Here is a 19647-nt window from a genome sequence, read left to right as displayed (position 1 = left end):
CTGCGATGTCCTCGCACCAGGACCCGTGACTCCGTCAGATCACATCTGACAATAATTCCCTTCTTGCACGTGCAAGAGTCTGTCTCCCTGTGTATAAACCTTCACGTGCCTTGCGGATTTGCTTGGGGACCCCTAAAATGGGACTTTCCAACTTCAAGAGGGAGGGTATCTTCTGCTTTTTTTTTTTTTTTAACGTTTATTTATTATTGAGAGACAGAAACAGAGCACAAGCAGGGGAGGGGCAGAGAGAGAGAGGGAGACACAGAATCTGAAACAGGCTCCAGGCTCCGAGCTGTCCGCACAGAGCCCGACCCGGGGCTCGAGCTCACGAACCGCGAGATCATGCCCTGAGCCCCAGTCGGACGCTCAACCGACTGAGCCACCCAGACGCCCCGAACCCTCTGCTTTTTAATCACACGAGCAATGAACGAGCCCCTGCCCCGGAAAAACCAGAAGATGCAAATAAGCAAAAATAAACAAGTAAAAGGGGGTGTGGGCCTGTTGGCACGGTGTGGAGCACAGTCAGGCTCGCGACTGAACGCACCCGTGATTAAATCCCGGCGTTGCGACTGACGCGTTCGTAACCTTGGCAACCCAGCCCCTCTGAGTGACAATTTCTTTATTGATTTAAAAAAAAAAAGTATCATTTTACCCATTTACCTCTTGTGCAAGTTGAGATAGCGTATGTAAATACCCTAAGCACTAAAAATATACTCAAGAAATCGATTCCGAGGGAGAGGCCGGGTAATAACCTATAGAGGTCAGGAAAGCGCATGGGGAGCGGTGCGAGACCCATCAGGATTTTGATGGAAAACCAGGCGTGCGGAAGTGTAGAGGCAGTTGTGTGCAGGCGTGGGGGTGCTGAGGGGCCCGTGAGGACTCTGGGTGACAGCTCTCTGCAAGCCTGAGCGGTTGGAAGGTGGGGTGGCTGTAGGCCAGGCTCTCACGGGTCTGATTTCCCTTCCTGTAGAACGTGGTCTGTTCTGTAGGTAGTATGGAGCTAGCCTTCTGGTCGTCTTGTTTGGGTTTTGCATTGTCTTTTTTTTTTTGGTCTGGGGAGGGTGCTACGGGTAATGCTCAGAAAGCCGTGTTTACGAAGATTAATTAGCGCAGGGGAAGTGAGTCAGAGGGGATGGGCCACAGGCAGGAATATCCCCAAGACCAGAGATTGGGCCAGCAGTGGTCTTCCGGTGTTCTACAGAGCTCTTTGATCTCCTGGCCTCTCCTTTAGGAGAGCCGACCTGCGCTCTCTAAGGCAGGGGTGGGGGGCGGGGAGGGTGGCGGTCGTGGAAAAGCTCTAAGCCAGAAGAGGAAGCAGGGTTCGCAGGGTGCAGCGGAGAGTTTGGGAGTGGCAGTGGATGCAGGTGAAAACAGTAACTGTATTCGTGGCTGGTAGCTCGCAGGCTGGAGTGGGGCTGTTTGTGCGCCTTGATCTCTGCTGCATAATGACGCCGGGGACCCAAGACGTGGAATCGCTGGCAGTCAGGGCTGCACAAAGTCGCTCACACCCCCGTAAGTCATGCACGGGCACTTGTCTCCCAGCGCACTGTCTCCAAAGACCGACAGCAGCTGCCCGGCTGCTCCAACTTGTCTCCAAGTTGAACACTTTGGATGGTGAAACCCAGCTTCCCTGGCATCTCCAGCCATTCCAAGCAAAACTAATTAGGCTTTTTCCGCAGGCCTGTGTGTATGCTTTGGAATAAAGCGCACAGAAAATAAAACAAGCCCAGCTAACCCAGCGAGGCTAGTTCCAGAAGCAGCAGGAGAAAATATTGTGGTTGGCTGGGTCCCCGGTGGACCCCGAGTGCCAGAGCCAGGGGGTTGGCCGCAGGGTGACGGCACTTTGCTCATTGCTAAATGGTACTAGCTTCTTGCTAAACCGTGAGTTTACACTAGCACAGCCCGCTGGTTCCAGAATGATCCGGTACATCCCAAGTTGCTGCTTGTTTGTGTCCAAATGCTTCCTCGTCCGTTATCCCAACAGCAGCCCTGAGAGACGGGCAGGGCGATTGTTTTCTCGGAGGGAGACCTGAGGTTCAGAGAGATGGTTTGGATCCGAGCTGTTGTCCCAGAATGTGTGTGTTGAGGTCCGAGAGGGCCCGGAGGTCCTTTAGGTAACGCATCGCTCCTTCCTCAGGCAAGAAAACAGTCCGGTTCAGGTGACTGTCTCAGGTCGGCTCAGCTTTCCCGGTGCCCAGGGAGACCCTGGCACTGTGCCCACTCCTGTGATCTCTCTGGCCTCAGAAGGGACCATTGGATAAACAGTGACTGCCCCATACCCTCTGGGCAGAAAGTGACCTTAAGAAAGCCGCAGGCTTCCAACCCTGTTAGAAGTTTCCTGAAGTCCCAAACTCTTAGTCAGTTGCCTCTTTGTTCATGAGCCTTGGAAGCCATGTGACGTTACTTTCTCCCTATGAAGCCTCCCGCATACCTCCTCCGCATCCATTCTACCCTGCCTTTCAATTAGCCCCCCTTTCTGGAACCACGGATCTGCCAGCTAAATCCTGTCATAGAATCAAAGAATAGATTCTTCAAAGACTTCTCCTCCGCTTGAATACCTGTAGCAATGAGTCGCTCGCTATCTTTCGAAGCAGTTTCTCCATCGCCAAAAAGTTGAAGTCCTGGGTAAATTTTATTTGAGGATAACCATTGCAGGGTTCTGAAGTGAGGACCCTCATTGTCTCCTTAAAAAAAAAAGTACTATGAGTTTCTTTTAAGTTTATTTATTGGGGGGGGGGGGAGGGGCAGAGGGCGGGAGAGAGAGAATCCCAAGCAGGACCCATGCTCAGCATAGAACCCAACTCGAGGCTTGACCCCACCAACCGTGAGATCGTGACCGGAGCTGAAACCAAGAGTCAGACGCTCAACCCATTGAGCCACCCAGGCACCCCTCTCCTTAAAAAAATAAAATAAAATAAAAAGATTTTTAAAAATGTTAAGTAATCTCTACACCCGGCGTGGGGCTCGAACTCACAACTCCGAGATCAAGAGTCACGTGTACCATGGACCGGGCCAGCGGGGGGCCCTAGCCTCATTTTCTCCTGATCCATTTTCTTACCAACCGGCTGGCACGCTCCCCGGAGAAGCGTGTTCAGGGTACTTGGGATTTGTTGTAATCAGGTAGGGGAAGACATCCACATGACTGTCGAGAAGGAAGGAGTCTCCCATGCTCACGGATCCCTAGAAACAGGAGGCACGTATGCCACGCCGGACCACGCAGAGAGGCACCAGGCTGGGTCAGGAGGCAGAAGGCGTGAGAGGGAGGTGGAGGCAGGAGGCTCTATCGCGGTTTCTGCGGGAGGGAACGCGTGAGGCAGGGTAGGGGGTTTGGGATTGGCTGGGCTCCTCGGGCTCTGGGTCCGACCGCCGTCCCCGGCTGTGCGGGCCCTGCATCCAGGTGGTTAGTGTGCCAAGCATAGTGGCTCAGAGCGCGAAGCTGTTAGAGGAGCTCAGGTTGTGTGCACTCTGGATGGGCCGTCGTGTGTCTGAGGGATGTGCTCCCAGCTGAGCCGTGCACCCTCTCTAGGGAGCGGCTCGCCCGCGGAGGGCAGTCCCACCGGGGTCGGGGGTGGGGGTGGGGGGGTGGCCCCCATGTCAGAGCGTCAGGATTACAGATAATAAGACAGGGTTAAAAAAGGCGAGGCCCGTACTGCCTTCCAGACGTGTCTGCAGGTTGTGCGGGTGGGGCTGAGGGACCGGGTTTCCCATGGGAATTTCCCTAGCAGAGCCTTCGGGAAGGGCCTTTGCCAGTATTCCTGCCGGAGAGAAAACTGCATCCTCCGTAGTCCAAGGGCGGGGATCCCCAGGGAGTCGGGGTTTCTGCAGCCACCGAGCCCTTCGCCCCGAAGCTCGCAGGCCTGGGCGGAGGGGGACAGCCCAGGGGGCTCTGCCGGCCTCCGGGCCGCGGGCCCGGATGCCGCCGGCCGCTGCTGCTGCATCATCGTCGGCCTCTGCTGCCTTCGCTTGTCCTGCCGCCTGTCTTTTTAAGAGACCTGGCTCGGCCCTCCCTCCCGCTCCCTTGCTGTGTAGTAAGGAGTCGCCTCCCCGGCAGCCCCTGGCACAGGTGGTGATGACAGCTGGCTGCAGTCCCGTCGCTGAGGGGATCTGCCCGCGCTCTGCCTGCGTGTTGAGCAGCACACCCGCTCCCCTCGCCCGCGCGGTGCCGGGCCGGCTCATGCTGTCTGCCGTCCGCTTGGTGCGCCGCTCTGGGGACTGGGAACACGCCCAGCCCCGGTCCCCATCTGTTGCAGACGGGCAGCGGCGGCGGCTCGGGGAGCAGCCGAGCCCTGCAAGTCGCCTGTGCTGAGGGGGCCGGGAAACCCCTTCTCTCATGGGCCTCTGGAGCAGGCGGCAGCATCCGTCAGAGCTGGGAGCCCCGTGTCTGCGGCACCAGCGTCCTGCCGGCCAGCGTCGTGCACCTGCCGTCAGCGCCCGCAGGAGGCGACCTCCGGGACCCCTCGGGGCCAAGTAAGCCGACCCCCCGGAGCCGATTCCCGAGCGCGTGATGACTGTGCGTTCCCGGGTGTGCGGCTCTCCCCCCCCCCCGCCCCCCTTCTGACGCTTTGTCTCCTCCGTCTGCCAGACTGATGCCGAACCGGCGCTTTGTTCCGCGGGGGCCTCTTGCTAAATTCAACACCCCCGGGCGGAGCTCAGTGCTCCTTCCCCACCTGGGCGCTGTGTGTTTGGTGCTTATGTAACTTTTCGTCGGGGTTTAAAGAGGATCCGTCGTCGGGAAGGTGGTGTGAGTGTGGGGGCGTGTTCGCCGGCCGCCGTTCCCTCTCCGCGTTCTGTCCCTCCTCCCCCTGCCCCCTCGGGCGGCCAGGAGCCGGAGCTGCCCGTTCCTGAGTGTGGCTCTCGGCCCCACCTTCCCACAGCCGCCGCTGAAAGTTCCCTGCCGAAATCCTGGCGGGATCCACGCGGGCTGCCTTTCTTTTCCTTCCGCCGGTCCCCGAGCCGTCACTTAGTAAATCTGTCCCGAACAGAAAAGGATGGGGATGATGTGGGAGCCTTTGGGCACCGCCCGTGGTGGCCTCGGAAGGCTCGCGATCGCGCACTCGCGTCTCCTGCCGGCCGAGGGTGAGCTCCAGGAGGCGTACTTGTTGCTTTTAACTTACGGACAAGGCGTTGAAGAAACGGCAGCTGGGAGGGGGCAGACAGAGGGAGACATGGGAGATGTCCTCACCCATGACTGAGCCAAGGCTTGTCTCGGGTGGGGAGGGGACAGCTGGGGGCCGAGCACCTGAGGCGGTAGCACCGCCCCCAGAAAGGGCTGGATTCGGAGGCCGCTCGGGCTCTCACCCCCACCTCTGCTGACACCTGGGTGGGGGGGTGGCTCGCTGCTTGGAGCTGGCTGCTGAGTGTTTGGATCGCCCCCCACGACCCCCTCTGTAAGCCAGGGGCTACCCCGATCCGTCATGCGTGACCGAACTTCAGCTCAGAGTTTGTGTGGCTGGTACTTGAGTCCTGCTGACTGGGGGGGTTACCCAGCAGGGGTGGGGGCAGGAAAATAGGAGAACGAGGCTTGATTCTCTGCTTCTGGACTTACAGTCTGGGGGAGGGGGAGACACCGTATTAGACCGTTCAAGACTTGAGAAGCAGTAGAGAACCAAGCATGGGATTTCGGCAGGTACCCAGTGCCGAAGGCAGCGGACTGGCGGTCTGGGGGCCGTTGGGAGGGGGCAGTGCGGAGGGGCTGGGGCTCGGCAGGCTCCCCCCGGGCCTGGGGACAGCAGGACGCAGGCTTGTGCCTGAGTGCAGGGGAGACCCCAAAACATAAATGCAGGTGCCTTCAGGTGTGGCTAGGTACTTCTTGTACCTAGCGGGGGCAGAGGGGAGGGAAGCGAGCGGCCAGCCCACGTCGTGATGAGCAGATCGCCATTGGCCCAGTGCCCCGTGGGCTCCGTGCGCCTCTCGCCGGGCTGACTGCCTGCTCTGAGAGCAGCCCAGCTCACTCCCTGACCCAGAGAAGAGGAAACACACCCTTGAGTCCTAGATGCCAGGCACTGGTCATCCAAGATGAGTCCGATGCTTGGCCTTGACCTCATCAGTGAATAGCACTGGGTAGCCAGGGCTCCCTCAAAATGGAGGTTCTGATTCTGCACCCTGCTTTCAGCTCAGCTGTTAAGTAATGGAATCCTTCTTGGATTTTCCTGACCTCCGCACTGCTCTCCTTCAAACCGTATGCTCTTTTCTTCCTTTAAAAGTGTTGAATTCTTTCCTCCCACGGGATGCCCATATTGACGAGGCTTGACCCATACCTTCCAGCAAATCCCCTGAGTGTTCCCTCGTGCTCAGCCTGTGGGCTAATATAGGTCCATGGGTATACTTTTTGTTTTATGCGTTATTTTATATTAGGTTCTGTTCAGTTCTTCTGGGTGGATTCGATTGATAATTCCCTCTCGGTCAGTTAAGGCTTTCATTTCTTAAAGGGATTTGCCTCCCTATCACCTGCTCTTAGCTCCTTATGCTTTGGTAAATATTTACTGACTATGTATTAGGCTCCAGGTGCCACAATGGGCATTTCCATGGATGTTGATGATCTTAACTCTCATGACGGTCCGGGGAGGTTTGCCTCATCTTACACAGGGGGAAATTGAGGCCCTGTGAACTTGAACTGTTTGCCGAGCTTACGTAGCCAGTAAATGGCAAACTGGGGTTCAGACTCAGGCCCTCCGACGCCAAAGTCCCCTGCTCCCACTGCACTGCACGGGCACATGGCGAATGTCCAACCGTGAAAACTCGTGTATCAGCCGCCATCATGGCGTGGTGACCAGCGAGCCAATGGACCTAAAAGTATTTTCACCAATAAGGATCAGAAGGGTGATCTCTGCTTACCCAAAAAGTCCAAGGGCCAGTTCCCAGCTTGTAATCGATGCTTCGTCAGTAGCTGCCCTCTTCCCGTAGGTGAGTGGTCGGCTGTGGGATGCCCCAGCTGAGCCCTGAAGAATTTCTCTCCAAGCAGGGCCTTGAAGTGATTTGGTTTTCTGATAGAATTCTCTGGGTCTTATCACTTTGATTATTCATCAGGAAATCAAGGCTGGAGGGCTGTGGGTTCCACTGGGTTCTGGTGGTTCCCTTGTTGTGCTGGTCTGGCCAGGTCCCCACCTGTCCTTGGAGCTGGCCAATCCCGGCCCCCCCCTCCTGCCCCACCTGTCCCATGTGGACACGGCTGTCTATCTCAGTGTGGTCCCCCTGCCACCGCCATCTCCTGAAGGTCACAGCCGCACATTTACATGACCTTCCTGGAATCGTACATTCCTTTCTTGATTTCTTTTGGCATCTTTCACCCTAAGATCTAGCGTGTAGGGGGAGGTCGGGAGAAAGCAGAGGAAAACAGAGCCAGACTTGGGTTCTTGTTTTGATTTTCCTTTGCCAGTGAGGTGTGTGGTGGCATTTTATTGCCTCACGTCTGCTTTTAAGGGGGTCTGCCGTCTGCTTGGTAAGAATGGCCTCATCTCGTTAGTCGCCCGTGAATTAGAGACTCGCTGTACAGATTCCAGTAAATAAGGAAACAGACACTCAGCAAGTCGAGCAGACTCAGCCCTACCGTCTGCCCCCACAGCCGTGTCGGGGGGCTGGCAACATGGGGGCGGGGCGGGGGGGGCGCTCCAGGCAGCCCGAGGAGGGTAGAATGGAGGGCTGTGGAGTCGGGGGTTCACGTTCTCCCCCAGGCTGGTCTGCCTTTTCTTTTTGGTTCAGGGCTGCTATGATCCGAGGGCCCCTAGGACAGGGTTTCGTTGTTTTTTGGAGAGAGCGCCAGGGACCGAGTCGGGAGCTAAGGCGAGGTAAGAGGCAGTCCCGGGCCTCAGAAAACTCAGTGGGCCTTCCCCTTTTCGCATAACCCGCACAGCTCACGTATTTGACCTTAAGTGCAGGCGTTCTCTGTGATTTGCAAGTTCCGTCGGCTGCGGCACATTCGGAGTCACATTTTCATGGCTGGAAGTAAACGTGGGGGCTGACCCGTCTGGGCCCTTGGGGCCCTGGAGACTTCCAAGGTGGAGGGCGGAGCTGGGGTGGCCTGCGTTCGGGGAAAGGTCGTGAGGGAACAGGCAGAATGTTACCCTCACTTAGCGCAGGGACGGTCCACAACCCTCCCCTTGACCGGGAGCAGCCCGCGGAGTCGTCCGTGAACCATGTGAACCATATTGGGTGTGGGACCCTCTTGGGAAGGAACGAAGATGACAGAACCCAAGGTAGGAGGGACGAAAGCAAAAGGACTCCTTCCGGAAGAGCGTGAGTCTGACCCGGGGCCTCACGGCTGCACCGCTGGTCCCTGCCCTCGGCTCCGGGGCCGGGGGAGGCAGGGGTCCTGGTGCTTTGCACAAAGCGTGGCCACCTGACGGCTAAATCCCGCCCACCACGCGCTTAGCAAAGCTTTGAGACGTGTCAAGACGGTTGAGGATTTTCGCCCATAGGGATCAGAAGGATGATTTCTGCTTATCCAGAAAGTCCAGTTAACCCTAATCCTGAAAGTGCCATCACAGGTACCTGATCCGTCCCCTACCCAGCGTGGGCAGGAAACACGTGGTTCCACAAAGGTGAGCTTTCTGGATAACGGACACTCCTGAGAGGGTATGTGACAGGCTCAGAAGACGGAGGGGCGTTCCTATTTCAGAGTCAAGACTGAGCCGACCTGCCGTGGGTCCTGGGAGGGGTGTCTGCATTTTAGTAGCGAGCAGGAACCGTATGTTTGTAAGGCCCAGCAAATGAAGATGAGAGGGAAACTTCCAGTACCCAGATGCGGGGGGGGGGGGGGAGGGGGGCGGGCCCAGCCAGGCGCCCTCATGGACCCCTCAATCACACGGCTTTGGCCTCTAACAGGTGTGCGAGGGCCTCTTAATGAGGCGGCTGCTGCTGCACGAGTTAGGGCAGGGGGGTGTGGAGGAGGGGCTGGGGATTCATCCGTTTGAACAGATTTTCCACTCCGAACCCCAGAGCCCCGTATCCCCTGGTGGGATTCGCCCTTCATGCGAGGCCAAGGCCAAGACCAGAGCCGGGCGCTTACCCAGCACGGCCAGGCCTGGCTCAGAGCTGGCCGCCGGCATCTGTCTCCACCCACTCGCTCTGACTCATCCCACACTTATCTGCTCAAATCACAGAGCCTTGAAATGCGCTTGCCAGTTGGTCTTCCAACAAAAACTTGGGGGGGGGGATGCTCGGAGAGAAAGGCGGGTCCTGGAGGAGGAGAGGAGGGGCCTCGCTCCAGCAGGCCTGGGGTCCGGGAAGGGGCTCTGGGTGCCTCCCCGTGCAGGGCCCCGGGGATGCCTCCCTTGGGGTAGTGTCAGGACGCCCCTCCAGGCCTTCTCAGCGGCCACCTGGCGGCTCTCCCCAGAAGGGCTTGTTCCTTCTCCTGGCCGCGTAGACAGAGGGCACCGGGCCACGCCGCTGTATACAGGATTTGTTTTTCCCCTTCTCCTCTTCTTCCCCAGATCCCTACTTGGTAGCCGAGGACCATGCCCCACCCCACCCCACCGTCACCCCTGCGCCTGCTCTCTCCTAAGTGGGGAGGAAAGACCTCTGGCAATGGACCAGAGCCCCCAGTGTTTCTCAGAGGGTGGCCTGGGGGCTTGTTAAAATGCGCATTCCTGGGTCCCACCCCCGCCTACTGACAGGGAAGCTCAGAGGCCCTTGGTAGCATCTTACGCGCACTGAGGACCGGTGTCAGGCTGGAGAGAGGAATCTGGACGATCGACTGGGCTCATTCACCTGAAAAGAAGATTCTAGACCTTCTTGCCCAAGGTCTACCAAGATACCAGGTCTAACAGTTTCCCCCCAAATCGGCTTTCTCTAATTTCATGCATGGGGATAGATAAGGAAATCATGGTGCCATTGCAAAAAAAAAGTATATGAAAAATCCGAAGAGTATTTTTCAATAGTCCCAGATGCCTGGGGACTGTGGCTAATCCAGAGTCTCGAAAGCTGTGTCTTATTCGGAATGCTAACTGTCAAAAAAAAAAAAAAAAATTAGAGTACTATAAAACGTGCTTAACAATGAAATAAACCTGACATCACCCAGTCTTGACACTGCAAGTACTTTTAGGGTCTCAGTGATGCCACTTCGACAGAACCTGGAGTGCCAGTGAGTGGGGACGTCGGGTGGAGTTAAGCCAGCTGTGGTCAACCTTCTCGATCACATTTAAATATCCAACCGTGGTTTCCGCGCTAGTGATCCCTAAACTAGCCACGTGGCTGGAGGGAAGGGGGTAGTTAGTAGTGGCAGGAAGTCACAGCCTCGGCCCCTGAGTGTCTCTGGGCACCCCCTCCCCCCCCCTTCCCCACGTCTAGGGCCTTCCTTTATGTCTAGGCTCCCTGTTCCCGTGGCCCCCACACTGGCCTGCTCCAAGCACGTTTTCTGCCTGGCCATCTCTGCCCCATCTGGGTTTCTCTCCTTTCTCTCCTAGGCCTTCAGGGTCCTTTTATGAGATTAATAATCCAGTGACCTACCAGTTCAGAGAAGGGATTCATTTTAATGGGTTGTCTCTCATGGTTGTCATTTAAGTTATTGCCTTGATCCAGATAAAGGGCCAGATAAAGGATCCAGATAAAGGATAGGACATTTAAGCACCCCCACAGGACTGTGACACCTCACATACTGGGGATTCACCTTTGGGAGAAACTGGGCTCTTGGTGTCCAACAAATCTCTCTTCCCTAGATCGGTAGTCACTGCATGTGTCTGGGCTGGGTTCTGGAACGTGACAGGCCGGGTCTTCAGATCCCAGGTAAGGGAGGAAGGGACAACTGTGCGCCTATCTGACAAGTGTAATAAGGTGCTTTGTCACCAGGAGGGCGATTGAAACCAGAGAATTTTGCTGCGAATAAAGTGCAACTATCACCCACATTGCACAGCTGCTTCCTGAAAATTCTACTCCCACTGCATGAAAAAGCACACTCAATATTCCAGGATTAATAACGCAGACATCTTCCCTGTGTTCTGCAGATTGTGTGATTTTCTTTTCTTTTTTTTTTTTTCTCCCCTATGGCATGGGGATGGGTGGTGGCTGGTGGGGGTCACCCTGTGGTCAGATTTATTGACCTATAGTTTCCATGCAATAAAATTCACCAATTTTAAGTATGCAGTTAGGCAGATGGTGATGTGCCCAGGCATGCAACCAGAGCCATGTTCACGATGTAGGACGCGCCCTGTAGGTCCCTCGTGTCCCTTTGCATTCTGTCCCCTCCCCCAGCCCCATCTTGACACGGCGGAGGGGTGTGTGTCTTATCTGTGAATGTCCCGTATGTGGCACAATTCCAGACCCACGGACGCTACTTAAATGAATAAGTACATCAGCGGCTCTAACATACTAAAAAAAAAAAAAAAAAAATCCCCCCAAGACGCCTCTGTGGTTTCTCCCTTTCATCCTGAGTTTTAAAAGATTGTCTGATAAGCATTTGCTGCTAGCTTCTGCATTTAGCCAGTCCTGAGAGCAGCCTCCTGATCAGCCGGAGATAATCAGTGTCATCAGAGCCGATGACATTCCAGGTGAAAGCAGGGGACTGTCCGTCCTCATTGTGTATGCGGCCATGGGCACGTGCGCGCTTCCTTTCCACGTTTTGACACACTGGAACCGCCGCAGGAGCGTCTCACCCTAGACCGGAAGCCCCCAACCTACATCCCTCCCCGCCTTTCTGGGCTCAGTAACAGCATGTTGCCCCTAAATAATGGCATCCTGCCTGTAAAATCAGGGAAGTGTTTTGATGTAATAGGCAGCATTTCCCCACAACCTCTTTATACGTTAGCCCCTAGGTGTTCCACGTTTGCATATTTATGTATGTTAGCTCCTAATCTGGTAGGAACTCCTCTGATTCCCACTTTGTGGATTTGAAAACTGAGGTGCGGAGGAATTAGCTTTCACGAGATTACGTAGTTTTCTGGCCATCCATTGCTGTATCACAAGCCACCCCAAATTGAGAAATCTGGCTGGGTGGGGGCGGGCACCCAAACGGCTCAGTCGCTTGAGTGTCTGACTCTTGATTTCGGCTCAGGCCACCATCTCACAGTTCGTGGGATTGAGCCCTGAGTCGGGCTCCAGGCTGACAGCTTGGGATTCTGTGTCTCTCTCTCTCTCTCTCTCTGCACCTGCCCTGCTCACATGCACACACGTGCTCTTTCTCTCTCTCTCTCTCTCTCAGGATAAATAAATAAGCAGTAAAAAAAGAAGTATAGTTTGGAGTCATCACAGGTCTGGAGGTTGCCTGGCTCAGCCCAGCAGTTCTCACGTGGGGTTCCTCGCGCACCCTCAGCCAGATGGCGGCTGAGGCTGGAGTGCTCTCAAGGTTTCTTCACCCTGCGTCAGGTGCCTGGGCTGGTTGGTGGCTCTTTCTCCGTGCCGCCTGTCCACCTGGCTGGCTCGAGCTTCCCCACGGCAGGGTGGTCTCCGGGCAGTTGGATCTTTAACAGCTGGTTTCCCCCAGGGCGGATTCCAGGAGATCCAGAGATAAACCACCGGGCTTCTTATCACGTGATCCTGTGGCTGTGTCTCTGTTGATCACAACAGCCCAAGGTCAAGGGAGGGAAGGATGTGGACTCAGCTTCTTGGTGGGGGCGGCGTGTGTGTGCAGGGAGGGAAGCCGTGCACGGAGGCCCTCTTAGGGGCAGACTGCCACACCACCAAGACGCAGACTGTGGGCTTGGCCCCTCATCTGCAGCCTGCTCCCTTCAACTTGGGCCACGGTGAGGAGGTCACATCACGGCCGGTTGGATATACTCCCCATAAGGCAAGTTTCCCAGAGCACCGGTTCTATTCCATTTCTTTATTTTTTTATTTAATTTTATTTTTTGTTAACATTTATTTATTTTTGAGACAGAGAGAGAGAGAGAGAGAGAGAGAGAGAGAGAGGCAGAGTATGAGCAGGAGAGGGGCAGAGAGAGAGAGAGAGAGAGAGAGAGAGAGAGAGAGAGAGAGGGAGACACAGAATCCGAAGCAGGCTCCGGGCTCGGAGCTGTCAGCACAGAGCCCGACGCGGGGCTCGAACTCACGAACCGTGAGATCATGGCCTGAGCCGAAGCCGGACGCTTATCCAACTGAGCCTCCCCGGGCGCCCCTCTGTTCCGTTTTATTAACAACGACAACAAAGCCTGTTTGGACTGTGTGGATTTCAGGACCCTGCAGTTGGAGAAAGGCTGTCCCACATTTTACTAACCCAAGCACCAACTCCACTGGATGCCACACCAAAGGTTAAAGCAAACGGTTGAAACAGGAGGGGACACAGATGACATTTCTCAAGGGTCCCGCAAAAATCTGAGGTTGGACGGGGCGCCTGGGTGGGTCAGTCAGTTAAGCATCCAACTCTTGATCTGGGCTCATGATCCCTTGGTTGTGAGATCGAGTCCCGTTTCCGGCTCTGTGCTGGGCCTGGAACCCTCTTAAGATTCTCCCTCTCCTTCTGCCCCCTCCCCCGCTTGCACACACACATACTCTCTCTCTGCCTCAAAAAAATAAATGAATAAATAAATAATGACACACACATCTGAAGTTTGACAGTGTCATCTGTTGGTGAGGCTACAAAGGAAGCAGACCCCCCTCCTCTGCCATAGTCAGGAGGGCAGCACGGCCCAGTCCTGAGGAGGACGGGTCACGGTATTGCCCAGAAATCACACGCCCATGGCACTTTGAGCAGTCACACTTCTGGGAACGTATCCTAGAAACACGAAGACTGCGCAAAGTTCCCGTGACCGCCTTGTCGTCGTGGCCAAAGATCAGAAACTCTCACTGCCACGGGGGCTGCTGCAGCTAGAACGTTCCATCCAAAGGAGCGTGCCCCGGACACCGGGAAAATCTCTGTGCTCAAAGTGGTTCCTTTGGGGGTGCATCATGGATGGGGCCAAGGGTAGATGCCCAACTTTTCCTGATGCATCGTTTTGACTTCATGAGCCACACTTGAGTATTTTTAAACTCGTTAAGTTTATGTGTTTTGGGGAGAGAGAGAAAGAGTGTGAGTGGGGGGAGGGGCAGAGAGAGAGGGAGAGAGAGAATCCCAAGCAGGCTCCTTCCTGTCCTCACAAAGCCCAGCTCGGGGCTCCGTCCCACAAACCGTGAGCTCATGACCTGAGCCCAGGGCAAGAGCTGGATGGATGCTCAACCAGCTGAGCCACCCAAACGCCCCTAAATGCCACCTTTACCATCATCGTGTGTAGGACTTGAGTCACGTGTCCACCAAAGATGGCTGTGCTCTGGCTAGTTGAGCAAAGGTTGGAGTGAGCCCCCGCGTGGCCGCGGAAGACCTTTGGAGGCGCTGACTACTGTGAGGAGGATAAGGCTCCAGGTGGAAAAGCATGAGCTAGGTGACGCTGTTGAGGAAAATTTGGTTTTTAATATCGTCACCAGAAAAATTAACCAACCTCCAGGAGCAGAAAGCAATCTGCTTGGACACGGATCAACCTATATTGGACTTAATGCTGTTTTCTGCGGTCTAATAGCAAATAGTCTTAGGGCGCCTGGGTGGCTCAATCCAGTAAGCGTCCAACTCTTGATTTTGGCTCAGGTCGTCACCTCACAGTCGTCAGATTGAGCCCCGCGTTGGGCTCTGTGCTGGGCGTGAAGCCTGCTGGGGATTCTCTCTCTCTCCCTCTTTCTGCCTCTCCTCTGCTCGTGCTCTCTCTCTCTCTCTCAAAATAAATGTTTTTTTTTTGTTTTTTTTGTTTTTTTTAAATTTTTTTTTTCAACGTTTATTTATTTTTGGGACAGAGAGAGACAGAGCATGAACGGGGGAGGGGCAGAGAGAGAGGGAGACACAGAACCGGAAACAGGCCCCAGGCTCCGAGCCATCAGCCCAGAGCCCGACGCGGGGCTCGAACTCACGGACCGCGAGATCGTGACCTGGCTGAAGTCGGACGCTTAACCAACTGCGCCACCCAGGCGCCCCATCAAAATAAATGTTTTTTAAAAATAGCAAATAGGGGCGCCTGGGTGGCGCAGTTGGTTAAGCGTCCGACTTCAGCCAGGTCACGATCTCGCGGTCCGTGAGTTCGAGCCCCGCGTCGGGCTCTGGGCTGATGGCTCGGAGCCTGGGGCCTGTTTCCGGTTCTGTGTCTCCCTCTCTCTCTGCCCCTCCCCCGTTCATGCTCTGTCTCTCTCTGTCCCAAAAATAAATAAACGTTGAAAAAAAAAATTTAAAAAAAAAATAGCAAATAGTCTTTTTCAACGTATCTTAAACGTGACACAGGCTCGTATAGCCGCTGGCTTGCCGATGGCAGGGATCCCGTTGTTGACTATGCATGCATCGCACAAAGGTTTTTTAAATTTACCCGTGAATACAGGGGATTTGAATTGTGAAGCTCGTACCCTAACTCAGGGTGGATTGGTTGGTCTCGTTTCTGGTGGTCTATACGCTGGTTTCTCGGCTATTCCCTGTGAATGGTGGCCTAGCAGCCAGCTATGAGTCAGAAAGGACTCAATTGCTCCCAGGGAAAGGAAACAACTTGCCGGATTAGAATTTCCAAGCCCGTCTTTAGAAAGATGTCTTTATTTCCCATTTTGCTCCAGACTGTGTTTGCAGCACGCGTGGGATCGAGGTCAATATAAACTAATTTTGGAAAGGCTCTTCAGTTACCCGAACCCGGCCCAGGTTAAACAAATGTGTAACCCTCTGCCCTCCCCCCCCCCCCAAATAAAATTGTAATGTATGAAAAAAAAAATCATTGCTAGGTTATAACCTTAAGAATTCAAGGTTCTGGCGACAGCGTGTAGGCCAGTTACCGGTGTCCTGGGCGCACTGAATGCCAGGCGAGGGGTACGGGAACTTCTGCCCCGGGCAGGGGGGACCCTGGAGGTTTCAGCCAGCAAGGCTCTCGTTCAGCGTTATTCCGTTCTCCAGGCTGGGCACACCGACCAGGGAGAACTACACCTTCTTGTTATCCTGTCTTTAAACCATGAAAACGGGGCAGTGGGCACCAACGATGACAGCAGAGAGCAGCCCTGGCAGTCCCGGTTTCCCCTCTGCCTGTGGGGGTCCCCTTTCTGCTCCCTGGACCTCCCCGAGGATGAGCCGCTCTCCCAGATCACCCCCACGGCGGTCCCGGAAGCTCAAAGTCCACCCACTCTGGGCGCGGGGACCTGGGGCGTGAGGCCCTGTGCTTGGCGAGTGGAGGGAGGCGCCCCCAGGGCCTCATAGATACAAAGGGCAGAGAGATACGTGGTCCAGGGGCTTCGAGGGCACACTGGTCGTGACCCCCAGCGAAAACAAGGGTCTGGCCTGGCTAAGGGACAGGCAATCCCAGGGGGTCCCCTAGCCTTTGGAATATCCCTACACAACCCGGTCCAGAATCCCTGTGCTTTTTCAGCGAGAAATACAAGTCCCAAAGCATTCTAGCAGGGACCAGATGAGAAATTCAGAGGACACGCTCAGGACATGCTTCTTCCGAGCCCCATGCCGGCCCACGGGGAGGCACGGGTGGCCTGGGGACGCATGCTGCACCCGGGGACATCTCAGTGACCGGGTCCTCCGAGGAGATCATGGCTTTTAGCCCAATTCTTAGGATATGAAAAGCAGGCTTTTTTTTTTTTTTTTTTCTCCCTTCCTTGAAAAAGCAAAGCCACAAACAACCCCGGTGTTTACCTGACTCCCTGCCGTGGCAGCAGCTGATCTAAAAGTTTCTGCTGTTCTGGTGACTTTGGCCTCCCGTCCAGCATTTTTCTTCCCTCCCCTACTTACATAACAAGCCCCTCCAGAACAGAATGGGCTTGTTGGCAGCAGAAAACAAAACAACAAAAAACCTAGCAAATTCCTTGTTTGGATTCGTTCGCGCTGTGGTCTGTGGCCTTGAGGCCCCGGCCAGGAACCATGAGTTTCTGGGTGCCCACTCGGTCTCCGGCCTGGCGCTGGGATTTGTCCATCCACTCCACACATTCTGAGGCTGCCTGGTGACTCGGGCTGGCACCTGCTTCCATCTGGAGCTAGAAGGCCCAAGACCTCACCCCTGGGTCCACACTGGCCGGCTCGGCCTAAGAGAGGGGACCTGGGCTCTCAGAACTTCCTGGCCCTCTAGCTGCCTAACCCCCTTATCTCATTTATTTTCTCTGCCTGGAGGCCTTAGACAAGATCCACTTGGCCCAGAGTCTGGGCATGTGCAGCGCACCTGCTCCCCTGCCTTCCGGAAGTCCTGAGAGCCGTGGACGTGGGGTGAGGTGACCACGCTCCAGCCCCTGTCCGCTAGTGGAGTGATGCACGAGCCTCCCGGGGAGCTGCAGGCAGGCCCCTCAGCCAGATTGCAGGCTCCCTTCCGTCTCCCGTTACGGAGGGCAGAGGGCGGGTGGCCTGGCCCAGTGTGATGGGTGCTCGATTGGCCGTGGCGTCGAAGCCATCTCTAACCATTTCTCACTCCTGCCTTTTTTCTTTTTTCGTTAATAGACCCATTTTGAGTAGTTCTAGATTTACAGAACAGTTGTCCAGAAAGTACAGAGAATTCTCACACACCACCTTCCCCTCCCCACCGGCCGGTATCCCCCATTGTTAACAACTTGCATTAGAGGTACGTTTGTTACGATCGATGAGCCTTTATGAATACACGATTGTTAACTGAAGCCCAGAGGCGACCTTGGGTTCGATCTTGGTGTGGTACGTTCTGTGGGTCTGGACACATGTCAGGCTGACCATGACAGTGTCAGCCAGAGCCGGATGCCCTAAAAATGCCCGGGGCTCTGCCTCTTCTCCCTCCCCCAACCCCATGCTGGCTCTGACTTATTGGCGTTTGTCCTGATGCGTCTGGAGCCGGACCCCAGGCCGGGCGGGGGCAGCCCAACCCAGGTGTGTCGAAAGGATCCCTTTCGTCACAGGGCTGGGGAAGGGAATGGCCTAGAACGGAACTGGGGGTCTTGGAGGGCCCTTGGAGGATCTCTGGAGTTTGAGCCTGCACACCTCCTATCCCATGAGGAAACTGAGGGCCAGAGATGGGGTGTGAGTTTTCAGTTGACACAGTGGGTTGGGGGCCTGTCACAGAGGGGGCATAGGCCCAATCAGCGGCTTTTCTTCTTTTTTTTTTTTCTGATTTTCTCATGTTGTTTTATTATCTTTTTTTATTTATTTTTTTATTTTGTTAAACGTATGTCCAAATTAGTTAGCATCTACTGCGACAATGATTTCAGGAGCAGCTTCCTTAGTGCCCCTCCCCCATTTAGCCCATCCCCCCCCCCCCCACACACACACACAGCCCCTCCGGTAACCCTCAGTTTGTTCTCCGTATTTATGAGTCTCTTCTGTTTTGTCCCCCTCCATGGTTTTATATCATTTTTGTGTCCCTTCCCTTATGTTCATCTGTTTTGTCTCCTAAGGTCCGCATATGAGTGAGGTTGTATGATTTTTGTCTTTCTCTGACTAATTTCACTTAGCGTAAGACCCTCCAGTTCCATCCACGTAGTTGCAAATGGCAAGATTTCATTCTTTCTGATTGGCGAGTGATACTCCATTGTATATATAGACCACATCGTCTTTATCCATTCATCCATCGATGGCCATTTGGGCTCTTTCCATACTTTGGCTCTTGTCGATAGTGCTGCTATAAACATGGGGATGTATATGTCCCTTCGAAACAGCACACCTGTATCCCGTGGATAAATGCCTAGTAGTGCAATTTCTGGGTCGTAGGGTCGTTCTATTTTCAGTTTTTTGAGGAACCTCCATACTGTTTTCCAGAGTGGCTGCACCAGCTTGCATTCCCACCGATCAGTGGCTTTTTGAAAACATATTTTTAATGTTTTTTTTTTTTGAGGAGGGGGGAGGAATAGAGAGAGGGAGAGAGAATCCCAAGCAGCCTCTGCATTGTCAGCACAGAGCCCAACGTGGGGCTAGAACTCATGAACCTCATGATCATGACCTGAGCTGAATCAGCTGCTTAACTGACTGAGCCACTCAGGTGCCCCAGCTGCTTGCTTGCTTTTTCTTTCTTTCTTTCTTTCTTTCTTTCTTTCTTTCTTTCTTTCTTTCTTTCTTTCTTTCTTTCTTTCTTTCTTTCTTTCTTTCTTTCTTTCTTTCTTTTTCTTTCTTTCTTTCCTTCCTTCTTTCTTCCTTCCTTCCTTCCTTCCTTCCTTCCTTTCCTTTTTTTTTTTTTTTTTCTGACAGCGAGAGCTAAATTAGTAAACTGGACCAAAAACTTCACTTTAAAAAGAGCTAGTTTACTTGGCCGTTTTGAGTGTCATTAACTCACCCGGTGGGCACCTCTGGCCCAGATGGGGTCCCTGACACCCTCTGTGGTCGTGAGCGGCGATGAGGGTGCGGCGTGCTCCCAGTGCAGTCCTGTTCCACCTGAAAACTCTGATTTCCCGCGTGGAGCTGTGGGGCATGTGCCTGACGCGGCCCCCAGCAGGTGCGGCCCTGGAAGGAAGCAGAAGCGGGCAGATACCAGCTCCCCGCCCCGCTGGCCTCCACGTTGCTCCAGCTGCTTTGGCAACTGGAGCCCCTCTGTGCGGAGCGCCCATCAGCCTTCAGTCAGCGGGACACCGAGGCTTCTGTGGCTCCGGAAGGTTCTTGGAGCGGCTGCTCACCCTGATGGCCGTGACACAGGTGTGGAGGGTTCCGGGAAGTAACAAATTCACACCACGCTGACGAACAACCAAGAAGCGCACTTTGGAACAAGAGCTTTGGCGCCGGAGGAAAGATGCAGAAAGGCCAACCCCGGAAAACGCCTCGTGCGTGGATCAGGACTGACGTTCACC

At 54.8% G+C, this 19647-nt stretch overlaps 1 protein-coding gene across 1 annotated transcript in view; it reads left to right on the top strand.

Annotated features, from left to right (window-relative positions):
* Positions 1-19647, top strand: part of PRKAG2 (protein kinase AMP-activated non-catalytic subunit gamma 2) — a 260976-nt gene that overhangs the window by 42564 nt on the left and 198765 nt on the right.

The sequence above is a fragment of the Prionailurus bengalensis genome, chromosome A2 (genome assembly GCF_016509475.1).
Source record: "Prionailurus bengalensis isolate Pbe53 chromosome A2, Fcat_Pben_1.1_paternal_pri, whole genome shotgun sequence".
Lineage (NCBI taxonomy): Eukaryota > Metazoa > Chordata > Mammalia > Carnivora > Felidae > Prionailurus > Prionailurus bengalensis.
Note: the sequence above shows the minus strand (reverse complement) of the source record. Positions and strands in the feature narration are given on the sequence as shown.